The sequence below is a fragment of the Triturus cristatus genome, chromosome 11 (genome assembly GCF_964204655.1).
Source record: "Triturus cristatus chromosome 11, aTriCri1.1, whole genome shotgun sequence".
In the NCBI taxonomy this organism is placed as follows: Eukaryota; Metazoa; Chordata; class Amphibia; order Caudata; family Salamandridae; genus Triturus; species Triturus cristatus.
This window is the reverse complement of record NC_140594.1, coordinates 627051789-627076099: the sequence shown is the minus strand read 5'-3', so window position 1 is coordinate 627076099 and position 24311 is coordinate 627051789. Positions and strand designations below refer to the sequence as shown.

General features: G+C 46.8%; 1 protein-coding gene across 1 annotated transcript in view; it reads left to right on the top strand.

The window, feature by feature from the left end:
• Window positions 1-24311, top strand: part of KAT6A (lysine acetyltransferase 6A) — a 1365605-nt gene that overhangs the window by 273344 nt on the left and 1067950 nt on the right. The gene's annotated exons all lie outside the window — the stretch shown is intronic.

The following is a 24311-nucleotide window of genomic DNA, read 5'->3' as shown; positions in this document are numbered from 1 at the left end:
CATTCGCGTTGCGGCTTCCATTAAATAGGGATTTGAGGGCGGTCGGTCCACAAGTAGACTGCCGACCCAAGATGGCACCGAGAACTGTTCCAGCTGGGAGGACTGAAAATGGCTGCACCGAAGTGTCAGTCTGGCGAGCCACAGTACCCCTCCTCACCAGCATCACCCAGGTGAGAGGGCTAGTGCAAATGGTGAATAAATCAAGTAAAAAGAAGGGAAAACGCTCACTCTCCGGCACTCTGCAGGAGTCCCACTCACACCCCCCATCAAGTTTCCCCCCTTGTATAAACAACAGAGAGCGAGTGAATGAGCAGTCAGATTCAGCGATTTAAAATAACAATAACAGGAATGTTAAAAATGAGCAGAAGGCCTACAATTACCCCCACTGGAGTTCGCTGCGCATCCGCGTAGCGGCATCCATTAAATAGGGATTTGAGGGCGGTCGGTCCACAAGTAGACTGCCGACCCAAGATGGCGCCTAGAAATGTCCCAGCTGGGAGGACTGAAAATGGCTAGTGCAAATGGCGAGTAAATCAAGTAAAAAAAGGGAAAACGTCCACTCCTGCACCCTGCAACATGTAGCAGTACAGGAGTTCCACTCACACCCCCGTAAAGTTTCCCCCCTAGTATAAACAACATAGAGCAAGTGCCATTGTCATTATAGGCTATGATAGTGATACATACTGCTTTATTATGTTACCGTGGGACTCCAACTTCAATGACGGGTAATGATTCAAGCATGTGAATATGAAAGATCCCAATACTGGAGAGCTGTAGTTACAAGTAAGTAACTTATTTTCTTTTATTTTCTTCTTTCGATGACAAGGACAAAGAACATCCTAGGAAAGACCGATCTGCCTTGAATCCATGAATGCTGGGGAATTTAGGTACTTTATGTTCGTGGCCTGTGTAGCTGTAGATACACACTCTGTGTATACGTCTGTCATCTAGTGTTGGGCTTAGATGTGGACAACTTGTTTTTCTTCGAAGGATGTCTTTTCAGGCCACTGGATCTAGTGACTCCACCTATTAGTGGTTTTGCGCATGGGGATCGGCTCCATTGTTAGATTGTTATTTCTCCACCATCTGATTCAGATGTCGTTGTGAGCTCCATTTTGAGGTTGTGTGGTGTTCTTGCTGAGCCCTAGGATCTGTCCCCTCGTCGGTTTCTATAAAACAATCCTGCTTCTCGCTTGTTTTATGGGAAAAAATGTTTTATTATATAGTTTTAATCATAGCATATAACAGTGGCTTAATATTATGTAAATCACAGGTTGCTTTGCATACAGTTGAACATATCATAACTCCCCCCACCCTCCCGAACCCGGTCTACTTCGTAATAGTAGGAAAGGAAGGTGTCAGAATCTCATCCCCCCCCCCCCCCAGTCTTACTCTGATTCAGGACCTTTAAGTGGTATCTATGGTGGGCCTCCGACAGCCATAGTAGGTGTAGGTACTTAGGGCAGGCGAGTTTGCGTAATTCTGACGTCAAGAGGCTCAAAAATGGCTTCCAAAGGTTGGGGAATGCTGAGCCTTGGTTTATCAGTTTGAGGTTGATTTGCTTCATCCCTATTATGTATGCCCCGGACTGTTCTAGATATGATAAGATGGTGCTTCTTTTCAAAAAGTGATTTAGGCCTTTAACATTCAAAGTGAGGACTATTAACCGGTCTGACATTGAGTTGTGGGAAAGCATTCACTACTAGGGTCACCTTTATGTATCCAAGCTAGTGTATGGGCAAGGTGGGTGGTGTGTTCTGCAATTAGGGTTGACAGCGTCAAAGGCTCATGCTTGTGGCGAGAAACAATAATAGACTAACATAGGTTATATAAAAGTTCATTTCCCGCGGGTCCATGGTGTGTTCTCAAGGTGGGGTCGTGGATACGTCCCTCCCTCCCTCCCTCCCTGCCCGGCCCACCCTTACCCAGAGCAGAAAGCAGTGTGGAAAGGTGGAGAAGAGGAGCATCACAGCAAGGAAAGAGTACAGGCCATTGAATTGTATGCTCTATGCAGGTTCAGGGAGTTGCTGGTCTTAAGAGTCCCCCGGACAGTGAGCCTATGACAGCTTGTTTCTCCCTGGCTATGGTTTCTGTATCAAATGATGATGTTCAGCAGGGGATGTTCTCGTGCTTCTCTCCTTGGGTGCCCTTAGTGTCCAAGTCCTTTGTCTCGCCCTGTATGGACTCAGGTGGATTGTCTTTCAGGTCCAAGATGTGGCGCTCCTCATCCAGCGATCGTGTTTGGTGCAGTTTCCCTTTGTAAAGGAAGATTAGATGGAAGGGATGTCCCCATGAGTATCGTTCTCCGGCTGCCTGAAGGTTTGTAGTGATCGGGCAAAAGGCTTTGCATTTTTAAAGGGTCATGGTTGCGAGGTCTTGATAAAGTACTGGATGGTGGCCCTGGTGTTGCAATGGGTGGTTTGTCTCTCGCCCCTTGGAGGATGCGCTCCTTCAGGGGGAAGTCATGCTCACACGCGTGAATGTCGGGTGGTGGGGCGTTAGGGAAACGCTTGGGACCAATTCTGTGTGTTCTTTCTAGTTTAAGGTCTACCTCCGGGGAGACCTCCAGGAGGGATCTAAAGATTTCTTTCACAAAAGAGGAGATGTCTGAACCCTCTGCTCCAGATGGGACACCTTGTATGCGAATGTTATTCCGACTTGATCTGTTCTCCAGATCTTCACTGTGGGCTTGGAGGTCCAGGTGTTGATCCCTGAGGTGGAGTATTTCTTGTTGAAGTTGCTGCATCTCCTCCTCCCTGCTTGTCTCGTGGTCCTCCAGTGTGGAGACTCTTACCCCAAGCCCCTCTAAGTCCCGCCGGGTGTCTTTGAGTTCCTGTGTAAGCTCTTTCTTGAAGGACTAGGTTCTTTACGCAATTTTGCGAACAGCGATTCCAGATAAAGGCGAGTGATCAGTTCTTCCGGAGCGCCAGCAGACCATCTGGGGGTGCTGTCGACATTGTGTCAACTCACCTGGCCCCCGGTGGGTTTTAGGAGCATATCTTTAAGATTGTGGTCTTTCTTTCCCTTTCCAGACGCAATATTTGGAGGTGAGTGGTATTCTGCGGAGTGATCCAGATAGGTATTGTCAGGAAATTGAGAGGCCACTTTTGAGTGAATCTGTGGGTCCAGGGAGACCACTTTAGTCTTCCTATCTGGGTTCGGCTTTTCGACCTTTGTGGTGGATCAGATTAGGCCCCTGTGCTGCCCCTCACCAGGTCCATGATTAGTGAGCCTGCGGTAGGCTTCACAGGAGGTCCAGGTAGATATTGACCTTGCGGAAGTCACTTTTCTTCAAGTGTTAATGCGTCTCCTGGTGGCTCTGCCCTGGGTGGTACTGGTATGCTAGTGAGAGTGAGAGTCGTTGTGTGTGGTGAGGGGACAAGGGTAATGTCCAGACTGCAAGTTCCTTGAAGGGATTCCAAAAGGCCCTCTGCGCTGGGTGGGTGAGCCCTGGGCCCGTCTTTTGTCCTCTAGGGTCGTTAGGAAGCGATATGCCGCGCTTCTCTCCTCTGAGGCTATTAGAGCGCTTCTCCCGATGTCACTGATGATTTCAGAACTAGGTCGTTCTTCCCGCCTTTCCGTTGGTTCACCTTCCATCCGTGGTGCTACTTGCCACACCAAGTATCCTGAACTTTTTGTCTCCTGACCAATGAGAGGACACCTTTGCGTTCTGTAACAAAATAATTCTTCGGAACATACTCACTCGTCACCTCTGTTAGCATGGCCTATAGGCTAGAGGCAGAATACACTCCGGGCATCTTTAGAGAGCGTGGGAAGGCAGCTATTGAAGAGGTGGATGTTCCAGGCGTAGAAGTAGAGCCAGAAAAATGTAGATTTTGAGGTGGACGTTGAGTCCTAAGAGCCTTCATCGGTCTAGCAGCAACAAAGCAGCCACAAAAGGCCTGCAGTGAGTACTGATGCTTCCCCATATCACTTGGAGGCACGAGCCTTGAGCTCCTGTGTAGCATATTAGGCCTTCTGTTTGCCACTGCCTTTCCGCCATGGCCGGAACAGCCATTCTGAGATGGACCTGGCGCCCATTCCACACTCTGCGCCAAAGTCCTCCTCAAAGCACAGAACTTTGGCCACCGCTTCGGTGTCAGATTAGAAAGCACACACTTGCCCATCTTTGGACCTAAAAGAGGTGGAGCCGAAAATTTCAGAGCTGAGGCATTTGCATCAAAACACTTGTAGCCGAGGATGAGTTTGGCGCTGAGACCCTCTAACATGAAGCATTGGGTGCCGAAATATTGTTCAGCGCACTTCAGTGGGCGACCATCTTCAGTCCCATTGAGTTCATCTTCCACTGCTGCCTCTGCAGCTCTTAAGACTTCGGTCAGCCAATCCTCGAGTGGCTGCAGAACATGTGGATGCTCAACAGCAGCAGATCTATATCCAGCTAGGCACTGGCCGGATCCCGCTGAAGCCTCCATAGGTACCAAAGGACTCTGTTCCTTATAAGAGAAGTTGACTTTTGAGGAGGCCTTCATCCCACCGGCTCTTTCTGCTTCCAATAGGCCTAAGAGACATGACAGAGTTACCTCTCCCCTGTCTCTCCTGCTCGTCGTCCTTTTTCCTTTTCTCCCTCCTCCTCTTTCTTCTCGCCCCCCTGTACCTCCTATGTTGCCTTTAGAGTTGCCACAGTATTCACCTCAGGGTTTGTTACACTTGGGAGCGGGGACAGTCCTAGGCTTCCTTATGACCCATTTGACCCCACTTAGGACACACAGGGCCCATACCCTAGGGATGATTATGATATTGCACCCCCTGCCGACGCAGACCCAGACTTGTACCTGTAGGAAGCTTGCTCTGTATATACTATACCAAAGTGAGGTATAGTGTGCACATGGTCCAGTGGAACCCCCAAAGGTAGGCAGAGGTAAAGTAGATAGCACCTCACTCTTTATTTATGGTAGTGTGGCCGAGCAGTAAGGCTTTATCAGAGGACGGTGTAAAGCATTTGTTGTACACACTTGGTCAGCAAATGAATTCACACACTCAAAAACAGAAATTAGGACCAATTGTCTTTCTATAAAAATATTCTTTTAGTTATCTTATGTTCGTGGCATATGAGCTTCAGATTACACACTGTGCATAGATCGCCATCTGGTGTTGGGCCTGGATGTTGCAGTTGTTTTTCTCATGGAAAGTCTTTGGAAGTCACGAGGTATGTGACTCCTCCTTTGGATCATATTGCACATGGGCTTCGGCTCCATCCTCAGATTGTTTTTTTCCGCCATCGGGCTCGGATGTGTTCTTCGCGCTCCAGTTCGGAACCGTTCCAGTTTTCCTGTTCGGCGCGCAATCCTCCCCCCTTCGACGGTATTGTCTCGATCGCGTTCTCCAACTCTTGACGCGACTGTCAACAATCTACTCTTCGATTCCGGTCGTCGACGAAGGCCTTCGGGCCTACCTTGGCTCCGGTCCTGACTGATGGAAAGGACTCCGTTTAAGAAGTGTCCTCGATGTGGGTCGAAGTTTCCCCACACCGATCTCCATGAGTTGTGCAACCTCTGCCTCTCCCCAGAACACGAGGCAAGGGACTGTCCAGCTTGCGCCTCCTTCCGATCGAAGAAGACGATTTGGGACCGACGAGCAAGGAGAACAATGGCTCACTTGTCGACTTCGATTCCCGACGACATCTTTGAAGAAGGCGTCGATGTCCCGGAACAATAGCACACTGAAGAAGGCCTCGTCAGCGCCTCCGAAGCTGACGACTCCGATGTCGAGGACATTACTCCGGCACAGAGGGGCGTGAGTACAAACGTCGACCCCGACCCTAAACCCCCTCCACGCCATTGAAAAAGGTTTCGGTCATGCCTTCGGGCCTAGGTATGCACCAAAAGACTGCTTCCCATACCCCGCCTCCGGGCCCGGTTAAGAAGCCCATCAAGCCTTCAGGCAGCTCTGGCTCGAGCCAGCCTACCCTCTGTGCCGAAAAAACCTCATCGGCACCGACACCGAAAAAGAAAACTCTCCTTTCCACGTCTGCGCCGATCTTGACACCGAAGCTCTCGGCGCCGAAGACTTGCACCGGCCCCTCGGCACCGATAACGCCCTCGGAGCCGAGCAAGAAGCCGAAAAGCCTCGACTCCTAAACCTCGAAGCCGAAAGCCACCTCGGAACCGAGGAAGTCCTAAGACACTGCTAAACTTCATGGTTCGAAACAAAGAACCAGTGCCGAATCGACGCCGAAAAAACCCACGGCTCCGACACCATTGGCACCGAAGGATCTGCCCCTTACAGACGAACTGTTTTGACCCGATCCTTACCAAAAAACGTAAAATATCCAAAGACTGGTCATTTGTCGCTTAGCACCAGAAAAAGACCACTGGACAAGCCTACACCAGCTCCACCACCAAAAAGGAGAGACTTTGCCACCTCCCCTCTGAGGATTCCTTCACCTCCTCCTCCTCCTCCTGCTCACCCCCCACCTCATCATTCTCCCACACCATCTCCAGATGAGGATGATGATGATGATGACATAATCTAAGACACGGGATGGGGCGGACAACCAGCCAACAGGGGACCCTACTCCTACAGGCTCCCCAGACCCATGGGACGACTACAACATCTCAGATGTCCCTAACGTCCCGCAGGACGAGCTTTACCCTTCTAGACCCTCCCCCCCAGAGGACACCATGGGGTTTAACCAACTACTCCATAGGTCTGCCCGCTACCACGGGGTTGATCTCCACACAGACCCCGTAGAGGAGGACTTCCTCTTAGATACGTTCGACACTGCACACAGGTCTACCTCAATCCTGCCGATGCTTAAGGGAGTTATAAAGCACTCACCAGAGGTTTTTAAAGACCCAATTAGGGCCAGGGTCATTAACCCACGTATTGAGAAAAAATATAAATCCGCCCCAACAGACCCACCCTACATGAAAGGCCCCGCACCACTAGACTCCCTGGTAGTCTCCAATGCGAGGAAACGTGCCAATTCTCAGGCATCAGGTGAGGCACCACCGCCAGATAAGGAGTCCAAACTCCTAGACGCCTCTGGCAAACGGACGGCAACCCAGGCGGCCAACATCTGGCATATCGCTAACACCCAAGCGCTCCTAGCCAGATATGACCGGGCACATTATGATGAGCTGGAGACAATCCTGCAACACCTCCCTGATAAATATAAACATAAGGCCAACAAATTGATTCAAGAGGGCAAAAACATTGCAAACACTTCCATTCGTTGTGCCCTCGATGCAGCTGACACCGCCTCCAGGGCAATTAATATCAGCACCCTTCTGCATAGGCATGCTTGGCTACGCATCTCAGGTTTCAAACCTGAGGTTCAAAGTTCCATCCTCAACCACCCCTTTGATGAGAAACCTCTGTTTGGTCCTAATGTCGATCTAGCCCTGGAAAAAGTGAAGAAGGACACAGACACTGCAAAATCTATGGGAGCCTTACAGTCGCAAGCTCCCAGGCGCTCCTTTTGCCAGTCCTCCTTTAGAAGCAACACCAGAGGCTACTCCTCCGACAGCGCCTCTACTTCCTACAAAACCCCTACCCAATCCGCCTTCACTAGGGGTTATCAAAGAGGCAGTTGCAGAGGTAACAATAACAAAGGCAGAGGCAAAACTAACACCTCCCGCTCTGCCTCCACCCCCACCCAGTGACTTCCCTCCACTTCCCCCAGACTATTCCACTCCAGTCTGGGGAAGACTCCACAATTTCCTTCCTGTCTGGGCTACCATCACCTCAGACAGATGGGTACAACAAATAATCCAATCAGGCTACTGTCTAGAGCTAACATCTTCCCCCCCAACCATTCCACCCAAACAGCGCCCAATGTCACACGAACATTTGTCACTTCTAAAGCAGGAGGTAATCTCCCTCCTACAAAAAGACGCAATAGAACTAGTTCCTGCCCACCAACAAAACAAGGGAGTTTACTCCCTATATTTTCTCATACCAAAAAAGGACAGCTCTATCAGGCCCATTCGGGACCTCAGACCCCTAAACCAATATATACACTCAGACCATTTTCACATGGTAACAGTCAAGCAGGTGCTTCCTCTGCTCTCCCAAAACGACTTCCTAACTACCATAGACCTCAAGGACGCCTATTTCCACATTCCCGTTCACACCGCTCACAGGAAGTTTCTCAGATTCGTAGTGGACGGTCACCACTACCAATTCAAAGTACTCCCCTTCGGAGTCACCACAGCCCCAAGAGTGTTTACCAAGTGCCTAGCAGTAGTGGCAGCACACCTGAGAAGACAACACATCCACGTCTTCCCATATCTAGACGACTGGCTTATAAAAGCCAGCTCATACAACCAGTGTGTACAACACACTTACGCCACGATCCAACTACTTCACGACCTGGGCTTCACAGTAAACTACCCCAAGTCCCATCTGCATCCCTCCCACGTATAACAATACCTCGGGGCCACCATAGACACCTCAAAAGCGTTAGCCTACCCCAGCCCTGCCCGGATAGCAAGCATACAAGCTCTTCGTGCCAAATTTCAACCTTAACACTCACTTCCAGCCCGAGTGTTTATGCAACTTATAGGGATGATAGCTCTTGCGTAGTCATAGTACATCATGCAAGACTCCAGATGCGTCCTCTCCAAGAGTGCCTAGCACGCCAATAGAACCAGGCTCAAGGTCAGCTAACAGATCTGGTGTTGGTAGACAGTCGTGCCCATCGCTCTCTGCAGTGGTGGACCACCAAAAACCTTTGCATAGGGCGACCGTTCCTAGAGCTGGTTCCTCAAATAGTTCTAACAGCGGACGCATCGCTCTCCAGCTGGGGAGCTCATCTACTACATCACACTATGCTGGGCAGGTGGACACCTCAAAAAAAGTTACTCCACATCAACCATCTGGAGTTACTGGCAATATTTCTAGCCCTGAAAGCCTTTCAAACACACGTCTCAGGCAAGGCTGTCTTAGTCCGCACAGACAACATGACATCAATGTACTACATCCAAAAACAGAGCGGCATACACTCTCTGCAGCTCTCTCAGCTAGCACAGACCATATGGAGGTGGGCCATACCTCAAAACATTTTTCTCCTAGCACAACATGTCCCAGGAGTCCAAAACACCATTGCAGATCTGTTGAGCCGTCAAACTCAACAAATCCAAGAGTGGGAACTTCATCCACAAGTTCTTCAACCATTCTTTCAAACGTGGGGGCAACCACAAATAGACCTCTTCGCCACCCACGAAAACGAAATGCCCAAGCTTCGCCGCCAGATATCCACACCCATTGTCCAAAGGCAATGCAATATGGATGAACTGGTCAGGCAAATTTTTGTACGCTTTTCCGCCTCTCCCACTCATTCCATTAGTGGTGCGCAAACTACAGCAACACTCCCTAACTCTCATCCTAGTTGCTCCAACTTGGGCCAGACAACCGTGGTACACCACATTGCTGGAACTCTCCGTAGTTCCGCACCAAAAATTACACCTCTCTCCACGCCTCTTAACCCAGAACCATGGAGAGATCAGACACCCGGACCCAGCTCAGCTCAACCTTGCGATCTGGCTCCTGAAATCCTAGAATTTGGCTACCTTAATCTTCTCTCTGACTGTATGAACGTCATTAAAGAAGCTAGACGTCCTATCACTAGAGCTTGTTACGCAGCCAAGTGGAAATGATTCGTGATTTATTGTCACAACAATAATATGAATCCCTTGGATGTGTCTATCCAACACATCATAGGCTACTTACTACACCTACAAAGATGCAACCTAGCCTACACGTCTATTAGACTACACCTTGCTGCCATAGCAGCGGATCTACAAAATAGACAGCATCTATCCCTCTTTAGAGTACCTGCCATAAAAGCCTTCATGGAAGGCCTTAAGAGAATAATTCCCCCCAGAGTGCCACCCTCACCGGTGTAGAACCTAAACATCGTTCTCACAAGACTAATGGGGCCTCCATTCGAACCTCTACATAAATGCGAGCTTCAATTTTTAACATGGAAAACAGCTTTCCTTGTAGCCGTTACTTCCCTCAGAAGGGTCAGTGAGATACAAGCACTCACCATTCAAGAACCTTATCTGCAAATGCATCATAATAAGGTTGTTCTCCGCACTAATCCAAAATTCCTTCCTAAAGTCATTTCTCCGTTTCACCTCAATCAATCTGTGGAACTGCCCGTATTCTTCTCGCAGCCACAAACCATTGCAGAAAGAGCTCTGCACACCCAAGACGTCAAAAGAGCTTTACTCTACTACATCGAGAGAACACAACCTTTTCGCAAGACCAAACAATTATTCGTGTCTTTCTCACCACCACACAAAGGCTACCCCGTCTCCAAATCTGGGATAGCTAGGTGGATCTACACCGCACACTTTCACTAAACACTATTGTGTAGATGTGAAAACTAAGCAACAAGCTAGTGTGGGCCAGGCTGTCCTCAAAACACTGTTTCAAACAACTGCAACAGATGCTGGTGGTCGTCGCTAAGAGGGGGTACTGCTACACAATCTATGCACAGTGTGTAATCTGCAGCTCATATGCCTCGAACGGAATATGCTACTTACCAGTATGCATCTGTTCTTGGCATGTGGAGCTGCAGATCTACACACGCCCACCTGCCTCCCCGGCTACCTTTATCTGTTCCAGTTTTATCTTATTTAGATACAGCACACATGGGCATCTTTCCTGTTTCTTACAAAGCTCCATCATTTCCCTGCTGGTGAAAAACAATCTGAGAATGGAGCCGAATCCCATGCACAATATGATCCAAAGGAGGAGTCCCATACCTCGTGACTTCCAAAGACTTTCCAAGAGAAAAACAACTGCAACATCCGGGCCCAACACCAGATGGCGATCTATGCACAGTGTGTAGATATGCAGCTCTACATGCCAAGAACAGATGCATACTGGTAAGTAGCATATTCCTTCCTAGAACCAAGCATGCCTGGCACAGGTTAGTGATAAATACTTTTCAGTAAATATACAGTTGTAACACAGTTTGGATTGTAATTGTATATGCATTTTGTTTTGATTTACAGAACTGTTACTGAGAAATGCAATGCTTTGGAAATACAGTACATATACTTTGGGCTTTTTAGTAAAATGACCAGTACATTACTTTCAGGATACTTTTCTAACACAGTGTAGCATACCTGGATACTACACTGGGACATTTCCTGTAAACAGGTAAGTAAAAGCGTTTTTGTTATTTAGTACAGTTGTAAAAGGATTTCTTAGATTTTCCAACTCCACACTTAGAAACTTTTCATAGAAAACAGTCAATATTATCCTATGGAGAAAAATAGTGTTATTGGTTCAAAGGTAAGTACTTTGTTGTGGGAGTGGGTATTCTGGGGTTAGACTCGGGGGTCCCCCAGGGTCAAGGATTCACTCTTGTGGCACCCTCAGCAGCACTAGGGCGGCTGGTTGCAGACTGCTGAGGCCCAATGTTATCCAATGGGGGATAGGGGACCTCCGGTTGATGGCAATTGGCGAGCAGGCCACTGGGTTGTGGGAGCAACGCTCCTTGACGTAAGCACATGTCAAATGGGGGTTTAGCCAGCACACAAGATGCACCCTCGGCAGCACTGGGGCGGCTGGGTGCCAAGTGCTTTTTTGGCATCAGAAGCCCTGTAGCTTTCTATGGGGAGTCTCCGGTTTGCAAACACACTGCAGGCTCAGAGACGAATGTCTTCTGGGTGCGACCATCACTTGGAGAGGTAAGTTGGGATGTTTGGGGTTAGTTAGGCACCGTCGGTTGGGCCACCCAAGGCCATGGGGCGTTGGGTGCAGGAGTGCCTTTTCGGGTCGGGTCAGCTCCTGGTCGCGGTTGGGGGTACCTTCCGCTTTGAGGGTGCAGGTGTCAGCTGGAGGCTTGAGGCAGGTCAGGGGTCGCCTGATCTCAGGTCAGGATCGCTGGGAAGACCTCCTCTTGGTGTTGGGCCACTCGAACTCAGGCCGTGGGCTTCGGGTGCAGAGTGGTGCAAATTCGCGGATCCTTGCGGAGCTTGAGTCTGTTGTTGAACAAATCACGGGGACAGAGTCTTTGGGATGGAAGGCAGGCAGGTCCTCCGGGTTTCTCGAGGTTGCTGGCTGCAGGGCACACCGGGATTTAGCTGGAGCAGGTTTGAGGTGGGGACAGGCCGGTAGGGCTGGGGCCAAGTCCGTGGGCGTCGTCCTCTTGTTAGCTTCGGCACGGCTGTTCGGTCCTTCTTCTTCATTTCTTGTTCTGGTTTCTTGTCTGAGAAAGCAATGTTCAGGGGTGCCCCTAAATACTAGATTTAGTGGTGCTACAGGTAGGTAAAATGTGGGGACCAATGGGTCCCTTCCCTGGGGTGTGTACACCCCTATTATGCCACCCTCTAGTGGAAGGGGGGCATAAACCTTTCCCTGGTTGGCTGGGTCCCCATCTGCAAGATGACGGGGACTGAGAGTTGTGCATTTTTCATTAAATCACACACTGACATCAGTGTGGGTTTAATGTGCTGAGAAGTTTGATACCAAACTTCTCAGTTTTCAGTGTATTCATTATGGTGCTCTGGAGTTTGTAATGACAAGCTCCCAGCTCCATATACTCTTAATGGCAGCACTGCACTTACAATGTCTAAGAATGGACTTAGACACCGTAGGGCTACAGGGCTCATGCACCTGTACCCTCACCACTGGTATAGAGCACCCAGCTAGAGGGGTGACTGATCTATGCCAGGGCAGTGGGTTGTAGGCTTGGCACATAGGGATATGTGCCATGTTGACTCTTCACTTTGTTCTGCACCAAGACACGCAGCCTGCAAAGGAAGTGTGTGAGTGTAAAGGTGCTGCAGCCCTTAGAGGCCTTCCCTGGTCACAGTGCTCTGGGTACCTGTGATACCATTTACCAGGGTCTGACCTGTGGCCAGAGATGCCAATTGGGTTTTGTTTTCAATGCATTTTTAGGGAAAGAACATAGGCCCTGGGTACCTGATTGGCACGAGCCCAGGGCACACTCAGTCAAAGCACATCAGCAGTTCTGCAAAAGGTGGGTGCTACCATGCAGAAAGAGGGCTCTTTCTCACAGTACCCTGCTAAGCCTTCCCCTCCTGATTATGTAATTGCAGATCAGGAGGTTTTACATAGGGCTGCCATGTTCCATAATGTAGAACTTAACAAGAAGATAATTATTTCCTTGTGGAAACCCTCCCCTCCACCACCTAACTCTTCCTACAATACCTCCCAATGATCAAAGGGGTCCAGAAACCTGCCAAGGAGATTTTCTTGGAGTCTGTCAAGGCGAGAGTTACTATGGTTAGGGTAGATAGGAAGTACAAGCCTCTCCTATTGACCCTCCGTGCATTCGTAGCCTGACTCGCTGGTGTCCCTTACTGCCAGAAAGTTCCTTAACACTCAGGACACCGGCGATGCACTCCCTTCAGATCGGGAAACAAGAAGATAGACGCTGGAGGCAAGAGGGTGGTGGCATAGTCTACTACTCATTGACAAATCACCAGTTCCATTGATTTGCTCTCTCAATATGACCGCGTGCATTTGGATCAAATGGCAGACATGGTGAAGCATTTCCCAGTACAGTACTGCAAGAAAGGTTAGCAGTTTTTGGCAGGGGAAGGTTCTCTCCAACACTAACATTAGCTGTGCTTTGGATGCCGCAGAACCAGCCGCTTGCAGTATTAATTCCAGTATTCTGTTGCTGAGCCATTCCTGGCTGCTGATTTCCGTTTTTTTTAGCCAGCGGTCCAGCAGCAGTTACTAAATGTGCCTTTCGATGGTCAGCATCTCTTTGGCCCTCAGGTCGATGAGATGCTCAAAAGCATAAAGAAGTCTCAGATATAGCCAAAGATATGGGCGTCCTTTAAACACCGCCTTCTCAAAGCTCCTTTTAGCGTTCACAGTTTTGTGGTGCTAATAAGACCCACACTTCAGAACCCTCTTCCACCTTCCCTGGGCCACCACAGCAATCCTCCCGGGGATACTAGAGGGATGAATACAGGGGTAACAATGGAAAGGTAAGAGTGCAGCTCCGAAAGGAACTTCCCCTTCATAGTGGTGGCAACCTTCAAGTTCCCCTGATCACACAACAACTGTTGTGGCCTAAGATTGCAGGTTTTTTTTTTTTTATCCCCTTGGCCAGAAATAACCTCAGACTGTTGAGTTCTAGATATCGTACCGAAGAGGTATTTTTTGGAAATCTCCTCCCTCCCGCCAAAACAGATTGTCTGAAGAACATCGACAGACGTCCTTCACGCTCATCTTGGTGGCACCAACCTGGGCATGCCAGCCATGGCCCTCCACACTATTAGAACCCTCTCTAGTCCCACACAAGAAGCTCCCCAACAGGCCGGATCTTCTCACACAAAACCACAGCACTCTCAGACACCCCAACCCTCAGCAGCTCAACCTTGTGATCTGGCACCATAGGTCTTAGAATTTGGTTAAGTAATCTACCAGAAGAATGTACGTTTTAGGAGGCTGGCTTAATATATGGTGTACACTTATTTAAGTGAAGCACCTTGCACTAATCCAGATAACCCTTAAGGTGATTTTAGTGATTTTAGACAACCATAGAAAGCTCTCTAAGTGGTAGATGTGGAGAGCAGCCTTCAGGCTTAGTCAAGAATGAGTGTTAAGCAGCTTGTTTTACCACAACGAATCATCTAGTGTAGGTGAAACGAAAAGAACCACACAGTGTAGTTATAAAAATATATTTATTATACACACACTCACTGACACGTTGGTATAACTCCTACCCGGAGATATCAACACAATACACACAATATTCTAACTGTAAACAGGTAAGGAAGGACAAATACACAGGGGTCTCCAGGGGGGAGACCAAACCTTATACTAAAGAAGTGGAATGCAAACTGCGACTGAAGTCGAGACTTGGATCAGAGGACTCAGAATAGCTGGGGCCAGAAGGAACTACCTGCGGTAAGTACCCAGGAACCCCAAGGAGGCTGTGTAGAGTGGAAACACAGCCGATACTCAGTGTAAGTCAGTGGGAAAGTTGCGGTTGCAGTTTTCAAGGAGGACCCTTCTAAGTGGACCCTGAAGAAACCCCATGAAAGACAGAAGGTTGGAGAGTCACCCCACCCGTGGATAACCCAGTAACCAGGATACCTACACCAGGGAAGCCGGGTGCATAGGTGCGAAGTGGTGTCAGAAACCGTCGTAAACCATAATAGAGGACTTCAGGAAAGATGCAGCTTGCGAAGAAGGTGAAAGAGTCTGGTGGAACCCAGGGATGGATTCTTGAAGAGGAGAACCTGCAAGGAGAGGGGGCAGAGTCTATGCTACTCGGAGGTGACCAGGAGGTACGAAAGAGCAATGGCCACTGACGACGGAAGATGCAGGAGTGATGACTGTGACCTTGCCGCTGCAGCTCTGAGTCTCAGGCTACGCTGTGGAAGACCAGGAGCCTTTTACGAGCTGTCCCACGTCTGAAGTAAAGAACCAGGGGGTCGGTGTCCAGGGGGAGCACCAACAATCCTTGGCAGCAGCAACATATTTGGTAAATGAAAAAGGTGCAACGTTGGGACCAGTAAGGTCCAAGGGACTCCCCAATCGCAGGAAAGTCAGAGCCTGCCGGAGCAAGCAGGGGAGCCCACTGCAGCAAAGGAAGACCCTCAAGAGGACCCACAGGCCAAAGGCACAGGAGTCACAAGAGGACGTCGAGCCGCTCACCAAAGATGCAGGCCCACGGTGTAGACGATGTGGTGAGGACAAATATCTTGGCAGGAAGAGAAGCTGGAGCTTTCTGTAGCCCGAAGATCTCTGGAGTACAGAGCTAACAAACCTTGGCAACGGCAAGTCAAAGTGGTTCATAGGTGTTCTGTTCCAGTGGTTCCGACAAAGGATACTGGCCTCAAACTTGCTGAGAGGATAGGTCAGGCCTCGAGAGAGTTCCAGAACCACCACCTGTGGCTGAGCCTTTTCGGAGTTCATGGGACGTCAGGAGCAGCAGGCCAATCAGCTTTGTCGTTGTGCCTGCAGATGCAGGGGAGTGACTCCTTCACTTCAAGGAAGATTACTTCGGGCGTCCTTGATGGCTACAGGCCTGGAGAGGAACCTGGATGAAGCATAGGCACAGACGAAGACTGGCACAACAGCGAGACCAGGAGCAGCAAGAGTCTTCCTTGGTGCAGTCTCAGTTCTAAGCTGAGTCCAAGGTGAACAGATGGTTGAAGTTGAATTCGTTTCAAGTTTGAAGCTTGTCACATGACTAAACTGAAGAGCCACCCACAGGTAAGCCCTTAAGTATACTAGAGAAAGGGTTGGGATGATTCAAGGGTCCCTCCCAGAGGAGGGACTGAACAGAGGGGAGGATACTCCCATGTCCTTTGTCCAGTTTCACGCCAGAGCGGGAGCCAAGGGCTCCCTGAACTGGCTCAAACTGAAAGTAGGGCACCAAATGTGCCCTTCAACGCAGTCTGGTGGCACTGGCAAGCACCCACACCCCAGCCCAATACACTAAGTCCTGTCTGGGAGGTGGTCACACCTCCCTGTGACAGGAAACCTATTGTTCTACCTTCCCCTGCTTGAGCTCAGCTCAGCAGCAGGAAGGCAGATCCTGTCGTGTTTGGGGTCCGCAGCAGCACTTGCTTACTTGCAGACCCTGGGAGGCTGTTACTAGGAGTACTGAGGGCTTCCTGGAGGAGCCCCCTGGTGCATGGAAACATTCCTTCAACAGCGGTAAGTATGTTTGGATATGATTCCAACATCTTTGATACCAAACATGCCCAGGTTCATCACAGCCAATATATGGTTACCCATCGCCCAAGGATGCATTGCCACTTTGAATCAAAATAGCTGACCGCACTTACAACCCCTGTAGAATTGATTCACCGGTTGGTAGGGGGTGTCCTGCTCATGCAGAGCACCCTCACATTTATAATCTAGCACCCTACCTTAAAGATTGAAAGGCCTGCCTTCAGGGTGACTTACAGGTTTTCAGTGCAGTGACCTCCGATATAAGAAAACTTTTATCTGTCGTAAGTGGTGTTAGCACCAGCTTACACAGGCTGAAATGGCAGGCCTGTAGTTACAGTTTAAGTTGTCTTTCATGGGTGGCCTAATACTTGCTGCAGCCCATGGGAGACCCTTTGTGCACCTATGCCCTGGGTACCTTAGTACCATATACTAGGGACTTACATGGGTACACCAGTAGCCAATTGGGAATGTACCAAAGTACTTACCACTGTCAAATTTAGGTAGAAAGCAGAGTGACCGGGGGTCCCGTTTAGCAGGATTCCAGTCAGACTAGTCAAAAATACACCGACACTGGGCAAAAAGTGGGGTTAACCATGCTAGAAGGATCCTACCTTCCTACATACTTCTATTCCAAAAGAGGCATGGTGGCCTACTAGCGGGGCCTGTTGCACAGACGGAAATGGTTCGTTCACTACTGTCTTCCAAAACACATCAGTACACTCACAGCACATGTGCAACATATTGTATGCTACCTCCATCACCAGCAAAAATCAGGACTTGCTTACACATCTATTTGTTTACATCTGGCTGCTGTATCTGTCTATTTGCAGAAAGGGCAACTTATTTCACTATTCAGAATTCTAGTTATTAGGGCATTCATGGAGGCCTCACAAGATTTATTCCACTACGGACTTCCCCTGCCCCTGTTTGGAACCTTAACATAGTTCCCACAAAACTAATTTGCTCCCCTTTTGAACCATTTCACTCTTTTCCACTTCAATTCTTCTCATGGAAGGTGACCCTCCTTGTAGCCATCACCTCTCTCTGAAGAGTCAGTAAAATACATGCCCTTACCTTGGAAGAGCCATTTAGTACATCAAGATATAGTGGTTCTCAGAACCAATCCAAAATTACTGGTGGTCTCCAGTTTCCTTACTCTTCCTGTCAAAAGAGAGCACTAATGTAGTACATTGACAAGACAAAGTCCTTTCTTAAGACTCAATAGATAACAGCTTCTTATTTCAGGTCCCACAGCAGACGTGCTCTTTCCAAGGCAGGAGTTGCATGATAGTTGGTTAAATGCATATGGACCTATTATGCCAAAGCAAAAGGAACACTGCCCGTCCCTCCCAGACCAAATTCTACTCATAAGAAAGGGGCTTGTATGTCTTTCTTGGGTATGTGTACCATTAGCTGACATCTGTTAAGCAGCTACCTGGTCTACCCCTCATACCTTAACCAAACACTACTGCATGGGTGTCTTGGCCAGACAACAACTAGGATTGGCCAGGTTGTCTTAGACCTACTTTTCCAATCTTCTTCAAGGTCCTCCGGTTAAGCCACCACTTTTTGAAGGACTACTTTACAGTCTATATACAGAATGTGTATCTACAGCTACACATGCCACGAACGAAAAATGTTACTTACTCTGTAAGCATCATGTTCTTGGCATGTAGTGCTGTAGATTTACTTTTGCCCGCTCTCCTCCCCAGTGGTTGTTGCACATATCTGCTTTGCTTAAGTTATCTTTATTTCTTTGCGTTGCATGGTCTTATTTTCTGGATTCTCTGTTCTCAATTTCCAGTCTTGCCCTATGTTCGAGGGGAAAAACAATCTAACAATGGAGCCGATACTCATTTGCAATACCACTTATGGGTGGAGTCTCTAGGTACCGTAACTCAAAAAGACTTCCTTAGAAGAAAAACAAGTTGTACACGTCCTAGCCCAACATTAGATGTCAGAAGTATGCACAGCATGTGAATCTACAGCACTATATGCCAGAAACAGATGCTTACAGGGAAAATAACGTTTTCCTTCCATGTCATGTCCGGATGTGCACAACATTATATCAAAGTTGCATAATTAGAAAAGCAGTTATTTCAAACTACGCAGTGCGCAATTTTTGAACATGCAGAACAGAAACAAACTAGAAATTGGTGTAGACCATGCACTCCACTATAATTTATATTTAACCAGTGATAAACAATATGATTATCACCTGTGTGCTGTGCCTCTCTTCGTGTTTACCTCACACTGTGAATACAAGAGAAACTGGGGGGCAACAGCCTATTGGCTGTCTGGACAGAGGTACGCACTTCTAGCAATATATGCAAGAATATTAATACCAATACAAAACAGAATTTTTTAACATTTTGCACATCCTTTTTAATGCGAATCAAAATTTAATTTCAATCAGCAACATTGCGTAAATTATAAACGCTTTTTACATTGCACGAGTCATTTTTTGTTTCAACAATCATAAACAAAACAGATCAATGAAAATGGCGGCTTTATACAACGTTGCTATTCGGTTATTCTCACGAGATTGGTTGTCGCCGCCCAGAATACAAGTGGATTTTGATCTTGCGCAGATTGGAAGTAATCGGCTACACTATTGGATTGATTTGGCATTCTATGATATATAAATCATCTTCTATTAGCCCGTGGCATATATGCCCCTGGCGAAGGGACGTGTGTCCCGAAATGCATAGGGTTGCCATTTGAATTATGTTCATTTTAACATATGGTCTGTTTTGTTTACTATTTTTGGAACAAAAAATGACTCATGCAATGTAAAAAGTGGTTATAATTTACGCAATGTTGCTGATTGAAATTAAATTTTGATTCGCATTAAAAAGAATGCGCAAAATGTTTTTAAAAATTCTGCTTTGTATTGGCATTAATATTCTTGCATATATTGCTAGTAGTGCGTACCTATGTCCGAACAGAAACAAACGGTAGACTCCTTCAATCCACTCACATGGACATAATATAGCATACAGATCTCTTGACATGATTGTACAAATCATCTTTTTCATATTAACCAATTAGAATTGTTACTAAACAATGCATTTGACAGACTGTTATTCGGTGACCAAACAAACACACCAGATAACCATAACTCCAGTCAGTAAAAACTCCAGAAGTGTGTACAAATACTGCACAGAGTCCAAAAATGTCTACGAGATAGCTTCTGGTACAACGGTACCCTATAGAAATGATAAATAAGTATCTCGTGAAAATCCTTCCTGAAAGATAAGTTTGTCAGATTCGGTGTCTGTATCAGATAAATAAGGGAGCCCCATTATTGGCACTGACATAGATGGTTGCGGCGGAAGTTTTATTTGAAGTTATAACTGTACTTGAAGGTGCTCGTTTCTGTAATGGGACTTGCGCCTTTTGGGGCAGATATATTGATCGGGTTACAAAGTTAATGCTTGAGGAAAAATGTGAGCGACCACTGGTTCTGATAGCTAATGTTTAAAATAACCAATGGAAATATATCAGTTAAGTATTTGACGAGCAGTATTTCATGCGACTCAGTTGTCCCTGGATTCAGCTAAGGAGTTCCATTTGCTAATGTAGTTTGACTATTCCTGGAGAAATTGTCTGACTTCCCCAAACCCTTTTTAAAGGTGTTTTTCTGTTCTCCCTTAATGTTTCCTTCTGACCGTTTCAGAGCACCCTACATTTTATAGGACCAAAATACCAGGTGTTCTCGAATAATTTAATTGTATCCGTTTTGATGTAGGGTGGCAACGTAAAAGTACACTCTGCTGTCTGCACCACTGATTAGGCGATCTGTGCGCCTTCTAAAAATCGCTGCCATCCGTATGTAGGTGGATAATTGATTCTGCTACAGGGCTATCTTTTAGTGGGGCTGCACTGCCCTCTCCTGTCCTGATTTAAAACTACAGATCCATGTTTGAGATAAAATGTAACGAACTCGTTATTGCAATTGTATTTATATAACGCTAACTACCCCAGACCAGGCGTTGAAGCACCTTTTAGCGAGTAGCACGCTACTCCAGAACCCAAAGGATTCGTATTGGATTAGTATAGGGAAACACAAATGTATTAATTTGAGCGGACATGCGAGTCTGTTAGTTTGATCGAATAGGACAAACGAGGGATAGAGGAGGGAAGAGTCCAGATCATGGGTACTTGCAAACATTTGCACAGGGGCCACGAAGTACTGTCTGTGGTGTGACTGATGCCAGTAGGGGTTCTGGGTGGGTCAGGAATTGTGTAAGGAGGTATAAAAGTTTTTTTTACATTAACAGGCAAGCATTTATTTGCAGGTTAATAGATGCTTGTTTACCATTTTTTCCTGAATATTAGTGTTCAGCAACTAAACAGCAGCTCGTGCTGCCGTTTACCAGGGTGGCATGGCTGCTTTGAGTATCACTGGTCTAGATAGTGTTATTTGCGAGGTCATATTAGTTAGATGAGGTTGGGGATGAGTCAAAGGGGAGATAGAGGGAAAAGTCTAGAAAGGGTTATTAGAGAGATCAAAGTAGTAAATTGAGGTTTGGGTGGGTGAAAGGAGCGATATACTAGAAAAGAGTCTAGGAAGTGTTATTTTGGAGATCATAGTGGTAAAATGTGGTTTGGGGTTGGTTAAGGAGGGATAGAGGAGGGAAGAGTCCAGGAAGGGTTATATGGGAGATTGTAGTAGGAGAAAGAGCTTTGGGGTGAGTCAAGGACAGATAGAGGAGGTAAGAGTCAGGGAAGGATCCAAGGGAGATCATAGTAGTAGAATGAGGTTTGGGATAATATGTTATTTTCTGTCTTTTGTGGAGTGCCATCATTCTAAAAGGCGCCGTGCATTAACATTGGACCACACCATAGCAGGCAAAGAAAGAGGAATTCACAATTCTGCAACTTGTGACATTTTTGCTAATAACCAGGTGTTTAGAAATTTCCAAAATATAAAGAGATTAGGCGGAAGTCTTAACTCATTGGAAATCAAAAGGTTATGTGTGTGATACATGTTGCTAGAAGAAAGGCTGTCCCCAAAGATAGCATGATGAGCTTTGCATAGAACATTGAATTTGGCACTGGACGCTACTGGGAAGCAGAGCATTGAAACAACGAAAGTGACAGCTGGATCGACTGCCCTTGTGCTAAAAGCGGGCGAGCAGCCACATTTTAGACAATTTTAAATTATCTGCTACTGGGGCAGACTCCGGTGAATGGATTTTAGTAGTCCAGCCTTGTTCCTATCCTATCACTATAGTGACTTCTCTTTTACAATCCTCGGGTAAGGAAGGATGTGGAAAGGTATCTGTAACATGAAAGAATGTTCAGAAACCTGTAGTGAACTCAGGATATGGACAGGTTAGTGTTTATTTTAAAGCCTCGTTTCTTCCACACTGAGATGGGAGCCTATTAATCCCCCATGTTGGTATGCAAGACGTCCGGACATCTGAGGCCACTGTCCCTCCAAACAACCACGATCTCTGTCTTGTTCGAGAAATTTGAGACACTTGCAGTCAATCAAGTACCAGACATCTATCATATGTTAAGTATGACCTCCAGGTACATCTTTTAAGAATAAAAAGCATATGGTGACATCAGCGAACATATAACAGCAGCAACTCAAACACTGGATGAGCTTAGCAGGGTACTTCAATTATATATTGAAGAGGGAGAAGAGAAATTCTCTTTGTGGCTCCCACAGTCAGTGGATGAAAAGATCAGAGATGAAGATGGAAGGAGTAATGGCCTGCACTGTGGGTAAAGAGAGTGGACTGGAACAGAAATCGCAACATACCTGACTTTCCTGTTTTTTAAAAGCAGCAGACATATCCGTAGAGAAAGGACATAGAAATGTATGTTAGGACCACCATCCTAATACTCAGGAATGGAGTCTAGGCTTTATTTGGACCATCGTGGAAGGAATGCCCATGTGCATCGACTGTAGACTTCAAGATGTATCTAGGAACTGTGATGGGCTGTGTGGTCCTGCTCTCCATCACCTTAGTTACTGCAAGTAACCAGGAAATAGGTCAGAAGCTGGCAGGACCTTTGTAATAACTTGTTCAATTTTTATTTGTGTAATTATCATTACTGAGAGTAGTGAGCGTTGAGCCTCTTAGACGGACATTTGCTCCTTCTACATTGAATGGGTACATGTGAAATAGAACGGAGCACCTGCACTACCAGCAAATGATGTGTGGTGCTGCAGTGCAGTTATTGACTGAGCTAGCATTTATTATCCCTTCTCATTCTGCTGTTGCAAGTGTGGTAAGGTTTGGAGGTGTACCATCTCCACCAGGTGGTGGTGTGCTTCCTGTCGTGCAATAAGCAAGTTAAAATTATCTGTCCTTAAGCAGGAGGGTAAGATTTCCTACTTCGGGCTCATCAAGACAGTGAACCATATTGAGACCACAAATGGTGTTCTTCAGGGCCAAGCTTAATTTTTGGTGTCTGCAGGACAAAGAATAGATTCTTGGATTAAAGGTGATGCATTTCAGTAGGAGTGGAGATTCAATATGTTTATTTTCCTTTTTTTTTCTTCTCCAGATTGCAACATTTGTTTTGCGGTTATCTGTTAAATATCTTTTGGAAACTTTATTCGATTTGAAAACCAATCATAAAAGCATATATATAACCGTACATTCAATATAATCTATCAGAAGATACATGATTATTATTCTTACTACAACAAATAACCATAATAGGTACATTACATAAAACAATTACTCAAACCGCGAAAACAAACTATAAGAGGGTTGCTACATGCACGATTAAAACTATTTTTATGTGCAATTGATATTCCTCCTGGATCATTACCTATAAATACCAATCCTTCCCCCTATAATGAACGTTAGAAAAAGTTGAAGCTAGAGGCATGAATGATCTAGTACGACCATTGGCCCTAAATTATACGAGGGCATGGCCAAAATGCTTCTGGACTTCAGTCCCCCCTCGACATTCTTAGCTTTAAAGGACCTCCTAAAAAGTTGGGACAGGCAAAAAAGGGTAAAAACATCTTGACGACAATTTTGAAAAACAACAAAGCTCTTCGTACCTGCCTAAATCTAGCTTTTCTGAACAGGCCCTTAAAGAAATTTTTTCTAGGATAGGCATAATACGGGCACAGATGAACTAGATGCAGGGTATCCTGTGGAGACCTATTGTCGCAGCCACAGGGCCCTCTCTCTTCTGAGTTGATAATAAAACCTGCCGGCACCGCCAATAAATGATTAATAAAATTTAATCTAAAACACGTTATTATAAATCTGTCATGTGCGCTCGTCAGTAGTGTTAAATATGGTTCTATACCCTGGTTTGTTTTAACTAAGATGTGATCTCTCACCGTGTGTCTAATGAGTTCAGTGGCTTCGCGTTGCGCCGTGGTAAACTTCATATACAAATCTTTATTAACAGCCTTGTCCTGAGTTATTATTTTGTCTGGTTTAGTAAATAAGTCTGCACGCCCTAAATTAGAAAAAGAATCCCTGACATATTTTATCCAGGGAATTTTCAACCCGTGATCTAGTGAAAGAGAATACTGGATTACCAGCCTTGTCAGACCCACCTCCGCATTCGTCCAAACCTTCAGCCAGCACAGGAGGGGCTTAACAGCTACCTGGTCAGAAATGTAATTTATCCCCAATTCTTCGTGCACACTAAATGCTGGGATACTATAAGGG